Source organism: Equus przewalskii, chromosome 1 (assembly GCF_037783145.1).
Source record: "Equus przewalskii isolate Varuska chromosome 1, EquPr2, whole genome shotgun sequence".
Lineage (NCBI taxonomy): Eukaryota > Metazoa > Chordata > Mammalia > Perissodactyla > Equidae > Equus > Equus przewalskii.
In genome coordinates this window covers 134,205,656-134,221,207 of record NC_091831.1, presented here as the reverse complement: position 1 = coordinate 134,221,207, position 15,552 = coordinate 134,205,656, and the positions used below count along the sequence as shown (strand labels likewise).

The 15,552-nt window shown below is 41.6% G+C and overlaps 1 protein-coding gene across 4 annotated transcripts in view; it reads left to right on the top strand.

Moving 5' to 3' along the window:
* The window catches only part of CGNL1 (cingulin like 1), a 153,316-nt gene that overhangs the window by 37,042 nt on the left and 100,722 nt on the right, over positions 1 to 15,552 (top strand). The window contains exon 2 of one of the 4 annotated variants that reach the window (XM_070623798.1): positions 8,448 to 8,576. The exons of the other annotated variants lie outside the window; for them this stretch is intronic. The gene's annotated coding sequence lies outside the window, so the exon portion shown is untranslated. The remainder of the gene's footprint in view (positions 1 to 8,447; positions 8,577 to 15,552) is intronic. 4 annotated transcript variants of the gene reach the window in all.

The window sequence follows — 15,552 nt, the reverse complement described above, 5'->3', positions numbered from 1 at the left end:
AAGTTACTTAAAAAAAGCGTTGTATTGGGGCCGGCCCGGTGGCGCAGCGGTTAAGTTCGCACGTTCCGCTTCTCGGCGGCCCGGGGTTCGCTGGTTCGGATCCCGGGTGCGGACATGGCACTGCTTGGCAGCCATGCTGTGGTAGGCGTCCCACGTATAAACTAGAGGAAGATGGGCACGGATGTTAGCTTAGAGCCAGGCTTCCTCAGCAAAAAGAGGAGGACTGGCAGTAGTTAGCTGAGGGCTAATCTTCCTCCAAAAAAACAAACAAACAAACAAACAAAAAAGCGTTGTATTCTAGAAGAGTCTCAGATTTATGAGAAAATTGTGAAGATAGTACAGAGAGTTTCCATATACCCCCCAACCCAGTTTCCTCTATTATTAACAACATTACATTTGATTTGTCAGAATTAAGGGACAAATATTGCTAAATTATTGTTAGCTAGAGTCTTATTCAGATTTGCTTAGTTTTTATCTAAAGTCCTTTTTCTGTTCCAGGATCCCATATTACATTTAGTTGTCATGTCTCCTTAGGCTCCTCTTGGATGTGATAGTTTCTGAGACTTTGTTTGTTTTTGGTGACTTTAACAGCTTGGAGAAGCACGGTCAGGTATCTTATAGGATGTCCCTCCACTGGAATTTGTCTTATGCTTTCCTCATGATGACACTAGGGCTAGAGGTTTCGGAGAGGAAGACCACAGAGGTAAAGTGCCATTTTCATCACAATGCACACTATTAATATGACTTATTACTATCGATGTCAATCTTGGTAAAGTATGGACCAAGCTGAGGTAGTGTTTGTCAGGTTTCTCCACTGTAAAGTTGTTCTTTTTTCTTTCCATACTGTCCTCTCTGGATAGAAGTCACTATGTGCAGCCTACACTTAGAGAGTAAGGGGTTATATTCCCTTTCCTCTGGAGCAGAGTATCTAAATCAATTATTCGGAATTCTTCTGCATGGGAGATTTGTGTGTTCTTCCCCGTTTATGTATTTATTCAATCATTTGCTTATATCAGTAAGCACACATGGATATTTATTTTTATCCTTTGGGTTCTAATCCGATGCTACTTTATTTTGTTGCTCAAAGTCTTCCAGCTTTGGCCATTGGGAGCACCATGTCTCTTTGAAATACCTCCGTCATTGTGGGCATTGTTGGTGTTTTCTTTTTTTAAAGCACTTCCTTACTTTCTGACACTATAAGATGTTCCAGGCTCATCTTGTATATTTTGTGCTCTAGTCCTAGAACCAGCCATTTCTTCAAGGAGCCCTGGTTCCTTTTGTTGGAGAATTTATTCGTATTAGAAATCAAGGTCTGGGTGCTAGATGTGCTCTTTGCTGCTGGGGTGTTCTCCTAGGCCCTCAGCTGACAGAGCAAGGAAATACATGTGTATACTGTATATAAGCATATTTATAAATGTGTAACCATCTGTATCTATATTAAGCTAAACATGAGTTTATACTGATGTTTCCAACTTGACTTCATTATCACATGGATCATTCTAGACTTCTCCCCTTGTATATCTATAACCTCCCACTCCAGCAGTGAGAAACAAGGCTCCCACCAGCTGCCATCCATTTACTTAATTGTTTGATTCCAGTGTACATGTGCAGTGGTTTCAGATCACTGGTTTCACTGTTTTCACATTGTTACCCCCCATCCCTCAATGGGAAACAACTTTATCAATGACAGTAAAATATGTCTAGTCCTTTTGCTTTTGGTCTTACAGACCCCGCTCACTTCTAGAGTTACTTAGCTCATTACCTTTTCCTCTCACCCGCTTTTGGTGAGGTTGTTTCCTGTATTTGTAATACAGTTAGATTCTTTTGGTCTGATGGCTCTTTAAAAGAGAGAAATGGCAAGATAAAGACTCAGTCATCAGGGAACTGAATTAGAGAAAGCTTATGAACAAGTCCTTTTCTTCTGTCAACCAAATGTTGGGTGCTGCTGGATGATGGGATTCTTGTAATCTTCTCTCCCTCTGCTTGCTTTTGTTCCTACACATTTGCTATGGACTGAATGTTTGTGTCCCCTCCCCAAATGCAAATGTTGAAATCCTAACCCTCACTGTGACCATATTTGGAGATGGGGCCTCTAGGAAGTAATTAGATTAGGTTATGAGGGTGAGGCGCTCATGATGAGATTAGAGGCTTTAGAAGAAGATGAAGAGAGAGATCTCTCCACACACATGCACGGAGAAAAGGCCATGTGAGGACACAGTGAGAAGCCTGCCATCTACAAGCCAGGAGAGAACCCTCACCAGGAACTGAATTGGCCGGCACCTTGATCTTGGACTTCCAGCCTCCAGAACAGTGAGAAATAAACGTCTGCTGTTTAAGTCACTCAGTTTATGGTATTGTGTTGTGGCAGCCTGAGCTAACACAGCGTTGTGTGTAGAAACAGGATAGGCACCCCTGGGCTGCTGAGGAGCCCTTTCTTAAACCAAATTCCCCAGTTTCCTTGCTACCTTTAAACAGCAAAGGGATGCCTCTTTCCTCCAATGCATCTGGGGTAGGAGATGGGTCCAGGTAATGTTCTTAGTGGTGCTTTTAGATGTGGGAGCTCCAGGGTAAGTCCTCTTTATTGGAGTTGTCAGAGGATGGGATGCTATGGCAAAAACCAGCATTAGGATTGAGGGAATGCTTCTCAGTGGAGAGAGTATAATTACCTATTTGGAGGAAAACATAATCCCTTTCCCTGAACCTACCTAGCCTACGTAAGAGCAGGAGGGCCTGGTTTTAAAAGCAAGAAGCATTCTGGGAAGGGTCATAGTGCACACTCATGGATAGCTCAGAGCTGGATTCAAGTCCCAGCTCTTCATTGCGGTCAGCTGTACAGCATCATGTACTCCTGGGTCCTCTAGTGGGGCCCTGCCCTCGTTTGTAAATGTGGAAATACTTTGTAAACTATAACATTGCAATATGGATGTGAGTGATTGTTAGAAGGTCCAAATTAAAAGGCTCAGCTTCCTTGAGGCAGATTTTTCTCTTGGATGGTGATTGTGGGTTCTTAACGTTCTCCTCTTGTTGTTAAATGTTTTTAGCTTCTTTAGACAGTTCATCGTGTTTTCTCCTAGCAACTCTCTGCTCACTTCATACAAGTAGAGAAGCCTTATGAGCTGTCGCTGGTGTAAGAAACAAAAGGAAGCCCAAGGCTTGAGAGAAGTGTGTGGCCCCAGATTTTTTTAAAAAAACCTCTTAACTTTCAGGGAGGGACTTCCTTTCATTGTCTCCTTTTTGTGTTTCTTCCTTTTCCTCTTCAGTTTTTTCTCTTTTTTGAAAGTGGTGGTTTTCATGTGCAGGATTTAAAAATTTTTTTACTTTTATTGCCTATTTCATTTTACAACTTGGCACTTGTTTTGATAGAATGTCTGCTTCCTGCTGCCCCCAGGACAGTCAAAGAGCATGTGGTGCATTTGTCTGGGGCTTCACACCATGATTTCCACTGCCAAGACTCAGACAAGGCTCCCCTTGGAGAGGTCTACCCAGGATAACAAATTGCACTTTGGTTTTTAATAGAAAACTTTTCTAAATTTAGCCCATATAAGAAAATGAAGACATTTCAGTACTTTCTCTCTTTTTGCAATTTTTTTCCGATGGGGTCATCTGTTAACCACCCAAATTAAAGTGTGTGTGTTAATGTTCAACATTAGGCTAATGTCCCGAGGTTAGTTTTGGACATCACCGTTCAGAGTAGGTTAATGTTCAAAATACAAGCATTTAGAAGAACACTTGGTACATAGTACAAGTATTTAAGAGTTAATTACATTATTATTATTATTGCGAACTAAAGAATTGCTCCATGTTGCGGGACACTAGGACAGATGAGGGACCTGACACCAGCACTGGGTGTAGGTGGAGGAAAGTAAACTGGAATCGCTCTTGCTGTGTTACTGGCATGGCAGAAGTGATGCTGGGGATGGCAGTGGATCCCAGAGCAGAGGTTTGGGTCTAAAAACTGGGAACTAGGGAGCTTGACAGTGGCTCATGTAACGGAAATCAGGAGTATGTTAGATGGTCTCTGAAGGCTTTCTACCTTTAGAATGTGGTTCTCTGTAGGTTCTACTCTACCTGGAATGGGACCAAGGTGGGCATTAGTAGGTCAAGGGGTTCTGTAGAGGAATGGGAAAACGAGTGACTTTTTTCTGGGTTAGAGTCTTTTTTTTTTTTTTTTTAAGATTATTAAATTTTATTCCTTTTTCTCCCCAAAGCCCCCTGGTACATAGTTGTATATTTTAGTTGTGGGTGAAAAGATATTTCTGTATGCTTCTGCAATTGGTCTTAATTAAACACAGACCATACCTGTTGAGCTGCTCTTGGTACACCCTTAGAGGTTCAGATGCAACACAGGACAATAGGCAAATGCCAGAGGGAGGGGAAAAAAGTAATATTCCATAAAAGTAGGTGAGGTCTGGCTTAGAGTACTTTGAGCATGAGGACCAGGTTATGCATTTCATTTACACCCCGCAGGCTGCAAGCACGGTCCTGGGGAGAGGAAACAAATGCAGAGATTTTGTACTGACGGGGAAGGCAGAGTTGGGATGGGTAAGGGAGGCATCTAAGTTTTCCGTGACAGCCTTTTATTTTTACGTTTTCATTTCTGTGATAGTTACCATTCCTTGAAAGAATTGTCTTTACTCCATTCTTATGTTAGCCCACTCTGGTTGGGCTTTCATGCCTTCCACTCCAGTGAAAGTTCTCGTTAAGGTCACCTTTGATCTCCATCCTGCCTAATACAGTGATGGTTTCCTAGTCTTCATCTGCTTATTAGCAGTGTTTGATTTATTTGACCACTCCTTCCCTTTTGAAACACCAGCTTCTCTTGGCTTCTAGGCCATCTCACTCTCCTGGTTTCCTCCGGTGCCACTGGCTGTTCCTTTCAGTTGTCTTTGCCTCCTCCTTCTCTTCTTGACTTCTCAGTGTTGACTGTGCTAGAGCCTGGACCCTCCTGTGGATCTTGTTAAATGCAGATAATGACTCAGTGGGTCTGGCAGGAGGCCAGCAGAAGATTTTGCATTTCTAGCAGGCTCCCAGGTGATGTTGTTACTGCTGGTCTATGGAGCATGCTGTGCAGCAAGGAGCTGGAGCTCTGTCCTCAACTTCTCTATCTGCATTACTTCCTAGCTAAACTCATCCAGCCCCTGGCTTTAAATAACATCTTGACTCTTTCTGTTGACTTCCCAGCCCACTTGGGATAAGACCCGGAGTCCTTACTGAGGCCCATAGACCCCCCGATTTAGCTTCTGCCCACTGCTCTGCCCTCACCTGTCCTTCCCTCCCCATTTCTCACTGTGTTCTGGCCAACTTGGCTCTCATGTTGATCTTTGATTTGCCTAGCACATTCCTTTCTCAGGAGCTCTAAACTTGCTGCTCTCTCAGCCTGGCACTCGCATGGCTTGAAAGATCTCATTATCTCTTTCAGATCAAATGTTCCCCTCGCAGAGAGGCCTTTCTTGACCACTGTATCTCAGATGGACCTTCACCGCCACCACCACCTCGTTCTTTCCTTACACTACTTCATTTTCCTCATGGCACTTGTCACTATGTGTCACTTGTTTATTATCTTTCTCTCCCGACCAGAATGTAAGTTCTGTAGTGTAGGACTATCTCTCCATGTAAGTGCTGTAGAAGAGTGCCTAGCACAGTAAAAGGCTCTTAGTTAGTGATTAAATAAAACATTAGTATCAGCATATCCTGAATGAGCTGGGTGACCACTAGATGCTACCACTTCATTCCAATAGCCGTGTTCATAATGCTTGGGTTTCAGGTTCTAGTACAGTATTTTAATTATCACTAGTTTAATTATCAATAGTTTAATTCCAACTATTGGAAAAGAACTGAGATGGATCGGACATGTAAATGAGGCCATCACACCGTGTGAAGACCTGATATTTTTATGGCACACTGCACAAATGAAGGTTTCCTAGTTGTTTGCATAAAAAGAGGTCACAGAAAATTGCACAAGGTAATGTGTGCACGATGAAATCATGAAGGCCTGCCTGCTGTTGTTGGTGTCTTCCTGTTCGTACCACATATGGTGATTTGGTTTCAGCAAAATGAACATTATCCTGCCTATTAAATTCATGTTGTGAATTTGAATTGTATGGGTTTTATAATTGTTTGTATTTAATATGCAGATTTGTTTTGGTTTTTATGGTGACATGATCTATAATAGTTTAATATTCATACATTAAGTGAATACTAAGGGTCTTTGAGAATTTTTTCTCTAAAGGCATCTGTATGTCAAGCTTGTGAAAGACTAAAATAGCTATTAGTAGTGAAGATGCGACCGAGGACAGGGCTCCTAGAAATAGGTCTTAACTTCTCGAAGTGCTTGTGGAAAGCTGTTTTTAACAAAATAAGGATAGGATAGGCTCTGAGTGGACTATTAAATTTTAGTATGCTTTCAAGATAGTGACATTTAAAAATATCCATATTCACATGAATACAAAACTATATACTGACAAAGCCTAGAAAGCTAAATTATATAATACTTTTATTTATATAATTGAAACTTCAATTTCTGATTGCTAATTCAATTTCTGACTATTGAGAAACATCATAAATTGTGAAATTTCCTTACTGGAGACATCTGTATAAAATAAAGATATTTAAATATAAAACAAAGGTAATAGAATGGATGGCCTTTACCCATCCACGCCAGGGCCTGGGTTAGGAGGCTATGCAGTCAGAAGCTCCCAGTTCTAACTTCTGCCCCAGGCCCTTCTGCCGTCCCCTGACTCCTAGACACCAGAGAGGAAGGGATTCTGCACTTAGGAAATGGGGCCCAAGAGGGAGACAAGTTCTTTCTTTGAAAGAGACTTGAACGGTCCTTCCACACACATTTCATTTGAAGGTATGTGTTTGTTTATATCCTGTTCACTTCTGTCTTAGTCGCTTCAGGCTGTTCTCACAAAATACCACAGACTGAATGGCTTATAAATAACAGGAATCTGTTTCCCACAGTTCTGGAGGCTGGAAGTCCAAGATCAAGGCGCCAGCAGGGGGCATTCTTCTGAGGACCTCTTCCAGGTTCATAGCCGGCGCCTTCTCGCTGTGTGCTCACATGGGGGAAGGGACTAGGGAGCTCTGTGGAGTCTCTTTTATAAGAACACTGGTCCCATTCACAATGACTCCACCCTCATGACCTAACCACCTTCCAGAGCCTCAGCCTCCTAATACCATCATCTTTGGGGGTGAGGAGTTCAACATATGAATCTTGCGAGGACAGAAACATTCTGACCATAGCAACTTCCAAATATAATCTGAGGCCCTTGTACTAACGAGCCCAGCTGTGTGGAGCTGTGAAACCAGGGAGACTCGGGCAGAAGACGAAGAGCAGAATGTGAAGTTGGGGATGGCATGGGAGGGCTTTAGGAAAGGAGAAAGGGAGCCGAGGACCTCAAAAATGCTCAGAAGATCTGAAAGAACCCTCCGTTCTTCATTTACCTAAGTAACTGGTGAGAACAAGATATAACATGTTCGGCATGACTTTGGGGTCTGGGACAGTCCCCCTTCCCCTGTTGCCCACCCAAGAGTTCATCAGACTACTGGTGTCATCAAACACGGGTGGTACAGACAACCTGAATTTACACATGTGGGAATCTGCTAGGTTTCTATTTTAGAGGGTTTATTTTAATTTCATTTTTTGATATTTTGGGTGACTACACAGTGTTATTTTCTGTTCGTTTTTAGCAGTCACACTATATGATACTCAGTAGGTTTCTGTGGACAAATCCTGGTGCCTGTCATTTATAGCATAGTCTTTCTGGATCCCCTGCAAACAACTGGCGGATCCATTGATGAGACTTGCTTGGCTTGTGAATTGATGCCCACAGGGAGGAGTAAGTCTGCTTGCTGCCAGCTCTCTCCAGGTGGCTCAGGTTTGGCAGTCATATGGCCAAGGTTGCTCAGGATGCTGACTCCTTCAGTCTTTTCTCTGATGAAGACAAAGATGGACAAGCTTCCCTGGTTTGATCTTGTTTTGAGTGACCAAGAAGAGGGACTTTGCAGAAGGCATAACATATATTCCCGGGGAGGATATTTAGCTTTGGGACTCACTTTGCAGAAATCCTCTTTGAGGAGTTTAGGGACTCGGGCTTGCTACAGCTGGCATTGTTGAAATTCCCCAGTGTCGCTTTACTCCCCTTCAGAGATGCTTGATAACCCCAGGGCCTATTTTCTACTTTTGGAACACATATCTTGTGAGCGTGGCGCCTGGAGGCAGGAAGAAAAGCCGCAATGATGCTGATGATCAGATTCTGGTGTTTTAAACATATTCCAGCCAGAGGTAGTGGTGTGCCTGCAGGATGGACATATGGGATTTGTATGGAAAATCTTGACTTGAAAAAAAATTGTTCGAATTTTAAAAGGGGAGTCAAAGAGCTGTGCATTTACGTGATTTATTAGTTCATTCATTCCTGTATTCATTCAGCACCTGCTATTTGCAGGATGCTGTTCTGGATCCTGGGAAAATGGCAAAGAGGAAGGCCCCCTTGAGGAGTGACACTTCCACTGAGATCTGACAGACAGGAAGCTGCCTTGCTGGCCTGCCAATGCAGAGGGACATAGAGATGCAGGTTGGTCCACGTCCACAGCTGTCCGATGCCCATGTCAGCCTAACTGTACCAGAGACCGTGGGAGGCCGAAAAATGAAAATGTGGTCCCTGTTCAAGAAAGGGCTCAGGTCTTAGAGACAGAAGGTCTGGGTCTAAATCCTGGTGCTGCCTCCGAGCCTGGTGTGAGACCTTGGGGACATTACCAGCCCTCAGAGTTGATACCTCTCTAAAGGGGGAGGAAATAGAATCCCTTACTGGGGAGGGGTTGCGAGGATCTGACCAGACATTATGATATAAAGGAAGCGCTCCTCACTTGCCTGGCACCGTGGGGGGATGACGTGCATGTCTGACTCAGAATCAGTTGAAAAAACCTAAAATGTAGTTGTTGGGCCAAAACTGATCTACGAAAGAGCTTGTGCTGAACTGAGTAGAACTGACTGTGTACTAGAATGCCAGAGACGGCAGAGATTGCTGGAGTCGGTGAGCCTGGGAGAAAGAACAGGATTTTTGTAGCTGAAAGGAGATAGCGTTTTACTGGAGAAAAAAATGTTGAAAGTAAAGGTTGTAGAAACTGTGTAAGGACAGAAGCTTCTCTTGCTGGGTACCTTCCTCTTGGTGGCCTGATAGCATTGTGTTAATGTCAGTAATGTGAATGTGAGCATAAGGTATGAACTGAGTCTGAAGAGCTTTTCAGTGTTGAGGAGGATTCTGAAGCTAGAGTTGGGCTTAGAGGGAAAACGCACCAACCTTGTATGGACGCGTTTGGGCTTAGGCTCCTTATGGGAAACTACAGCACAAATGTCATAGGTCTCTTATTTCTGGTTAAGATCTTTTCTGTGTAACTGGCAACATAAAAACATTCATTTATTTAGCCAACCATTATTTATTAAATTTCCACGGTGGACACAGCACTGTACTTTAGATTCTCAGCCCTCTGGTTTCTTAATTAGTTAATAAATTATTTCAGGATGTTGGTGGTTAATGCTGTTTGGTTAACCAGTGGGGTTTTTAGCTTCGGCCTCAAAGTATTTAAAAACATTTTATGATCAAAGTCAGCTTTATTATGGCCATAAATGCCACGTTGGAATTTTTTTCATTTGTTATATCCTGTTGTTTCATTTAGTATTCAATATGTGATTTGATTTTCCCAATTACTTTATGAAGTCATTATTAATAATCTGACTTCAGAGGTAGGAGAACACTCAGAGAAGTTAAAGAACTTGTCCAGAGTCAGGATTTGAGCTGAGTCAAATGGTAGACATAGTCCGTGCCCCTGCACCTGGATGTTAGGCTCCGTTACTCATCTTCAGAATTGCAGACTTCTATAGCTTAGCTCTGCATCGGCGGGAGAACTTTTAGAAATCATTTCAGGGCTCAGAGGTGAGAAAGGATGAATAACATATCTTAAACATTTTAGGGACATGAATTCTATGTTTTTTCAGAGACCATGTGGAATATAAGATAACCAATCACTGAATTTTAAAATTAAACTTGGCGATATAAGAACACCATACACTAAGTGGTAATACTCTTGCTAATCAGGTAAGGAAAGAGGATTGGGATCAGAACCAACAGAAATGGAGCAGAGACTGATGTGGTGGGAGACCCTTCATGGGGAAAGGAAGGGAGTGGACTTCCAGAGGTGTGGGGAGGGTCCCAGGAGGTCCAGCGTGACACCCACACTCCATTCTCATGTGGTCAGATTAGTTAGTCCCATGAGCCCTGGTCTTCATGATCCTCCAGGATCTCCAACCCTAGTAGAAGAGGACCTTCTTGCAGGCTTTTCTTTTCCCTTTTGCCACTCTCCTTTTTGTGCAAGCTGGGTGGGTTTAGGGGGAAGCTGCAGCACTCAATATTAAAGATTTAATTTTTTCCACAAACATAGAAAAATTTTGGTCATCATGCTCATTTAAAGAGATTCAAACCGTACTGAACTGTGTAAAGTAGACAGCAACTCTGCTGTCATTCTGAAACCTCCAAGTTTATTTTTGAACTTGTTTTCCCAGGGAGTTCGGAAGGCTTGACTGTGTGAGACATTTCCTTTGAAGTCTTAAGTTTGGTCAGTTTCCTGTGTTAGCGCTACAGCACAGATAGATAGGGAGAAAGAAAGGAGAAAGAAAGCAAGCAAATAAAGCTCAGTTTAGGTAAGGCTGCCTCTTTCTGTCGTGTTTGGGAATACGTGGAAAAACCAGTATGCGTTTTGCTAATCTTGGGTTTTCCACACTCTGATTTTTTACTTTTATCTAGTTGAGGTTTCAATGTGGATATTCCCACACAAAATTCATGTCTTCCCACCAGACTTACAAGCAAGTCCTTAGGAGTAAAGTTTTGTCCACTCTTTAGAAGTTATAACTGGTATGTATCCTCAGACTGGCAATGGCTTCTCTCGGAACCAGCCAACTACCAAATCCCATTCGGCGGAAACTACTCTTTGGTTTGTGGCTCCCTTCTGATTTCCTGGAATTAAGATGAAAACTGCACTGAGGCTCATTAGCTCCCCACCCCTCCTTTAGGTGCTCTTTGAAATGACTTGGATGATAAAACAGAATTTTTCATTCTAAGTCTGTGTACATGGAGTCCCTCCTCTGTGCCAGGTGCTATGCTGGGTGTTTGGCCCAGCCTGGCCTGGCCACCGGGGACTGTTGTCCTCGGGACGGAGGGCAGACTTGCCTGGCTGCATATCCGTGGTAGCCATGAGGGCCTCTGCAATGGCTGCTGACTATGCTTCCAGGTCTTGGAGGTGCCACAGGGATTAGAGTGGTGAGGCCGGGAATGTGTGGCCCAGCATTGTGACTAATCTCTGTGCTCAGCTGATAACATGTGATGGCCCAGAGAGAGGAAATGTTTCTATCTGGCATAGGTTCATAGTTCTTCCAAGTGCTAAGCTCTTTGTTCTTACTCATAAACATACTCATTGATCTCGCTAACTAAAGCAATTATCATCATTTAGCGATCTTTTCCAAAAGCATTATTTCCACTCCAAAACACCACTTTCATTTGCCAAGTGCCACAATGTTACATCCTGGCAGTTGGTCAGCATTTACTGCAAAATTATGTAAGCCCTTGGTTGGACTTAGTCCCCGACTGAGCAAGTGTGGCTGTGGAGCGCAGTAGGATCGTGACGTGGCCTGGTGTCTGACCACAGAGAATAGCCGTCCTTAAATCCATTCATTAATTCAGTGTTTACACTGTGATTGAGAAGGAAATCCATATTTGCTTAAGACAGTGTCCAGCTGAGAAATGTCTTTCTGTGAAAATATTGGATTGAGGTTTGTTGTCAAGGAAATGTAAATTGTGAACGTTTCATGAAATTCAAATATGCGGATTAATTTGCTAACAGGGAGCTAAGATTGTAATAAACCAAGTGGCCTTATTCAAAGATTGAAATGTAATTAGTGTTGACTGTAGTAGCAGCAACTAATGAAAAGGACTATGAAACCCTAGAAAAGAATTTTATTAATAAATATTAGAAGAAATATTTTCATAGAAAAGTCAGAGTCAGCATAAGAAGAGATTATGGGTGAGTAAAGTGACCTCATTTAGTAAATAACATTTTAAAAAAGCATCACGGTGGATAAATTTGTACAGAAGCACTTCTGTTAAAAAAATATTTGTTATAAACTCTAATGAATACACAAACTTTGAGAGATCCAGAATAAAACATGCCAGCGCTGCTTGGAAACAAGGGATCAAGACACATCTGGTCCTTTTGGTCTTGGCCTTCGTGCTTTGGCCTTCATCACTTTAAGGCACATTTGCTGTTCTTGTGCTGGTCTCAAAGTGTTTCATGAATATTATTAGCCTCGTCAAGCTAGATAAGCTAGTTAGCTCCTGTTCCAAATCTCACTCAAAAGATAGTAAAGGAATGAAAATTAAACCCACAAAGACAAAGAATGGCGACGGAGACTTGGCGGAGGAGCGCTCTGAAGCAAATGGAGGCGTAATATTGAAGTAGTGCAGGGACGGCTGCGTCAGCCTGAAGGCCGGCAATATAGAAATGAAGTAATTTGCCTGCAGAACTGCTGAGAGGCTCAGATGGAAGGCACGGGTTACTGCGGAAGGCAGGGTGAGGAGCCAGCATAGAGGGCATGATTTAAGAGCCTTGAGAACTAGAGCAGTTAGACTTCCAGGGTCTCCTCTGCACCCTGGATATCTGAGCACCCATCTGCCCGTGCCCCCGTCCCCACCCCAGCAGCAGACTGGGGTCTGTTCTCTGGAGAAATGGAACTGGAATAAAGTTGGAAGGGGGTGTGGGTGACTGAAAACAGGGGAATCAAATAAGAGCGGGGCCTCCGTGCTGTCCCCTGCGCTGCCCCATGATGCCACCAACCAGTGGATTGCAGGATTCTTTTCTTGAGAAATTGAACAGCTTCAGAAAAAAATGCCCCCAGATACTGAAATGTGTGGGTCCCCAGTGGAAAGCTTGGTGTGCCCCCCCCCCCCCATTTCTTGAAGTTCACCAGCTGTTAACTCCTCTCCACATATACAGAGCTTTCAATCTCCTTTTAGTATTTCACTCTTAAATCTTTAAATAGGATCAGGCAGCCAAGGATCCAAGTCATGTTAGGAAAGCCTTCAACATGAAAGGGACCAGAACAAACAGGAAAAGAGAAACTTTGCGATGCTGCAGACAGCAGAGGAAACTTTTTTTTTTAAAAAAAGTTATAGTCCTCAGAAAGAGAGACAAGCTATTTCATGTCTAAAATAAGAATAACATTTATGAAAGAGAAACAACTAGAGAACAAGGAAGAGATATTGGAAATTACAAATTAAATACTTGAATTTTTTTAAAAAAGTTGAGGCTGTCTCTTAAGTAGAACAAAGAAGACAGAGTTGAAAAGTAGATGAGAAAAGAAATATGAAAAACTGGAATCTGGTCTAATAGATTCAACCTTACTAATATATTAGATGCAAAAACCAAGAGCAAAATAAAATGGTTCTCCAAACATTATCACAGAAATAACACAAGAACATTTCATAGAACTAAAGACATGAATTTCCAAATTGAAGGAATATGTTGTGTCCATGTTTTATAAAAGTGCCCGATTTTGAGTCTGTCATTGTGAAATTTCAGAATACCAGGGACAAAGAAAACGTCCTGAAAATGTTCAGAGAAAAATAAACAGGACATATACAGAGGAAAGGATATCATAATAGCATCAGAATTCTTAACAGCATCCCTGGAAGCTAGAAGGTAATGGACTGATACTTTAAAAAATCTGAGGGAAGATGATTTTTAACCTAGATTCTAAATCCAGCTAGACTACCAACCAAAAGTAAGCCGAGAAGAAAGACATTTTTCAAAATACAAGGACTCAAAAATTTTAGTCTTTTGGACTTCGCTTAAAATTGGTCTGAAGTGTGTTCCTTCAGATTGATTGGGTGAACCAAGAAAGATGAAGACATGAAACTTGGGAAACAGTATAGACAAAAGGAAGAGAGCAGGTAGACCCTAATATAGGGTGGGAGGATGGAAGACTACAGAATGGAGGTTACCAGGGAAAAATCACCAAATTATCTATTTTGATCATCTGGAAATTAATACTGATAAGCATCTAACAGATGTGATGTAGCTGATGAAACAATTTAAGGATAGGTATCTAGAAAACAAGACAAGTAAAAATAGCAATCAATTATTAACTCTAGAAAAGTTAAAAGTTTTGTAAGAAAGGAAAGATGACCATAGTCTGTAATTTTGGCCCTTTAGTGGACAATATTTATGTAGTCATAATAATATAAACAATTGGCTCTTGATTTTATTATTGGGAAACTAGTAGAATGAGAAATTCATATGTATGATATGTCATCTACCATATGTAAAACTGACAAGAAACTGCAGCTAGGCATGTTGCTTAGCAACATGGAAAGTACTAGAAGAAATAACTAATATTTGCAGTTGGTTTCCTCTGGGGAATGTGACCCGGATTGGGGATGGGTTGCTGGAGAGTACAGGTTTTTATTCTATCTTGTCTTACTTTGACTAAAAATTAAATTATTTAAAAATGTTAGTATAACTCTGATAAAACTGAAGGTAGACATAATGAAATAATTGGAATTGGTGAGATGATGATGAATATTGCGGATAAATGTACCTCTCCAAGTTGTTCCTATCTGTAAAATGGGAGGCGATGATATCTAATATGTTTTACATTTAAAAGAATAATCAAGCAAAACTGACAGCACCATGCTAGTAGTAGGAGACGAATGGATCCAGAAAGACCCAAGACAAATCAGAAAGACAAAATAAGTAAGGATGTGCTCTAGCTGACCTAAATAACTGGTCAGGTTGTATGGATGTATTTTGAATGCCATGCCTTAAAATAGAGACTACATCCAGCACCCATTAAACGTTGACAAAAATTATCCATATAGTTGCTGACAAAAGAAATCTAAATACGTTTAAAAAGAAATAATAGAGACTTCATTTTTTGACTACAAGTAGAAATTAACAACAGATAGAAATACAGATCCTCCAAGCCAAAACAACACAAAAAATATAATGGATATGAAAAAACTTTCTCAAAAACAACTCTTCGGTCAAAGACAAAATCAAAACTACAAATTGAAACTATCTAAAAAATAATAATAGAAACATTACTGTGGTGGAAACTATTGGCTGCCTTCCCAATATCCATTCTCTTCTCTCTTTTACTAGCAGAACATTGGTTTTGTTGAGAGTGTCAATGACTAGCTAAAAAACTCTACTTCCCAATTCTCACCAATAAAGTGTATGAGATTACTGGGGCTTCCAGGAAAGCTCCTTTATAAAGAAGGTTGACCATCAGCTGGCCTAATAAGTCTTTGGCATATGTGATGCTAGATGAGCCATCTTGTAATTATAAGGTGTCTAATACATGCTAAAGGTAGATGAATATAAAGATACAAGAGGTGTTCCTCAAAGATATCCTGGGATTCATTCCAGCACTGGACTTCCTACCTCTGGGGAAAACATACCCTAACTCTTAAAGTTGCTATTTTGGGTCTCTTTAATAGTAGG